The following is a 2,028-nucleotide window of genomic DNA, read 5'->3' as shown; positions in this document are numbered from 1 at the left end:
TGAGTAAATCCGTGAGGGCTTGGCCCAAAGCGGACAATATCGTACTATTATGGACAGTGAACACTTATGTAGCAGAGGCCCAGCACAGGTATTCACGCTTCGCGCACAACAAGTGGTATCAGAGCCCAAGGTTTGACTTGGGCTAGGCACAGAGATTCATCAGGCCAAGACTTGAAGATGGATGTACACTATAAGACGTGGAACTCCAATAGCTCGAGGGAGAGCTAATATGTTCGCGAGAAGCGACATGGTCTCACGGCGTTGAGACAAGACCGTCCAAGAGAAGACCGTCAGCGACCCGATGTGTGGTAGGCTGAGGCGTAATGGAGGCAACAAAAGCGGTTTATGGTAAGTCCAAAAAAGGCGGTCCGGTGTGACGTGCTGAGGCGGTGGATTCGGACCCATTCCAGGGTATATTGGATGCAGAGGAGTTTGGTACGCAAGTGTGGCACAAGCCCCGTGAGACACATGGTGTGTCGTTTAAGGGGAGGTTATCAAGACTTGGTGATGCGGGTGTCTAGGTGATGGGGTTGCATGGTGTGGGGAATTCTCCGTGGTGGTAAAGGTCAAAGTTAAGATGATGGTCCTTGGTTTGAGGGGAGGATTATTAGGGTGCAAACCATTGTCCCACATCAGTAGAATAAAGATGAAAGCTCATCTTTATAAGTGTATACAAAATATAATAGTACGAGGCCTTTTGGAAAGGAGCCCAAGAGTAAATCCGTGAGGACTTGGCCCAAAGCGGACAATATCGTACTATTATGGACATTGGACACCGATGCTGCAGAGGTCCAGCACAGGTATTCACGCTTCGCGCACAACAAATAAGGAACAAATGCCATTCTTGTACGTTTTGATGTAACGCACACCAAGAGGAGAAACTACACACACCTAGATGAGACCGGGTATAGATTCACCGGCCATTGGAAGCTCTACCTTACCATATATGTAGCTTACCAATGTCAGGATCAAGTCTACTTTGTCCATATTCCATCCCTCGCCCACTATGTCAAGACATCCCCAAGTATGCAAAACCCGTCAAAAAGCGTGATTCATTAGCTTAGAAAGCTACAATAAGGGAAATGCAAGGAGGAATGACATTATGCAAAGGACAAATGGGTGGATATAACATGGAACTTTTTATGACATTTCTTCAAATTTTTCTTCAAATTTTTTGGATTTTTCAAATATATGAAAACAATAAACAAGACCACTAAATCCCTCCCCCAAGCTAGAACAACACATTGTCCTCAATGTGTAAAACGGGTTTAAACGCAAAATAAACCACATAGAAGAACAAATAAAACCAACAAGGGGAGATGGGATGACACATGTGGAAATAAAGGAAGGGAAAGAAAGCATACAACCGCGTAGAAGCTCCCCCAAGCTAGCTTGAAAACGGGGGCAAAGTCCAAACCAAGTAGCAAAGTACCTGCAAAAGACAAGCTACTACAATTCTAAATATACTAATAGTCTTAACTATTACAACCAATACCAAATTGAAATTTCAATTGTCTAAAAACTGTAAACTGTCTCAAAAATATAACTCAACATGGGTTGCCTCCCGAGAAGCGCAATTTTAAAGTCTTGCTAGACTTTTGTTCTCCATGAAAATGATCCATCCTTTGTGTTTAAAAAACATGTCAAAGCCCTTAGAAGTGTATCATGTACCTGCGCATGAGCAACACAAAAGCATATGTAAGTGAATGATAAGATATAAGCATGAAAGATCAAAAGTAAAGATTGATAAATCTTAACAATGGGCGTATGAGGGACTTCAAAAAGGACCACTGAACTACTCCACTCGTCAGCAAGAGATGGAGCTACAAGCTTAAGAACATGAAATAAACCGTTAGTGCACAAATTATCATTCTCAACGGTCTCTAACACTACTACAAATACAGGCAACCACAACGGCCCTTTAACAACGCTTATTCACGAAAATCATCAAAACACGTTGTAGAATTTATTCCGCGAATTTTACCAAACTTAATTACAACGGTTATGTGTTGTTAGCTGTTGTTATTT

This window comes from Silene latifolia, chromosome X (assembly GCF_048544455.1).
Source record: "Silene latifolia isolate original U9 population chromosome X, ASM4854445v1, whole genome shotgun sequence".
Lineage (NCBI taxonomy): Eukaryota > Viridiplantae > Streptophyta > Magnoliopsida > Caryophyllales > Caryophyllaceae > Silene > Silene latifolia.
Note: the sequence above shows the minus strand (reverse complement) of the source record.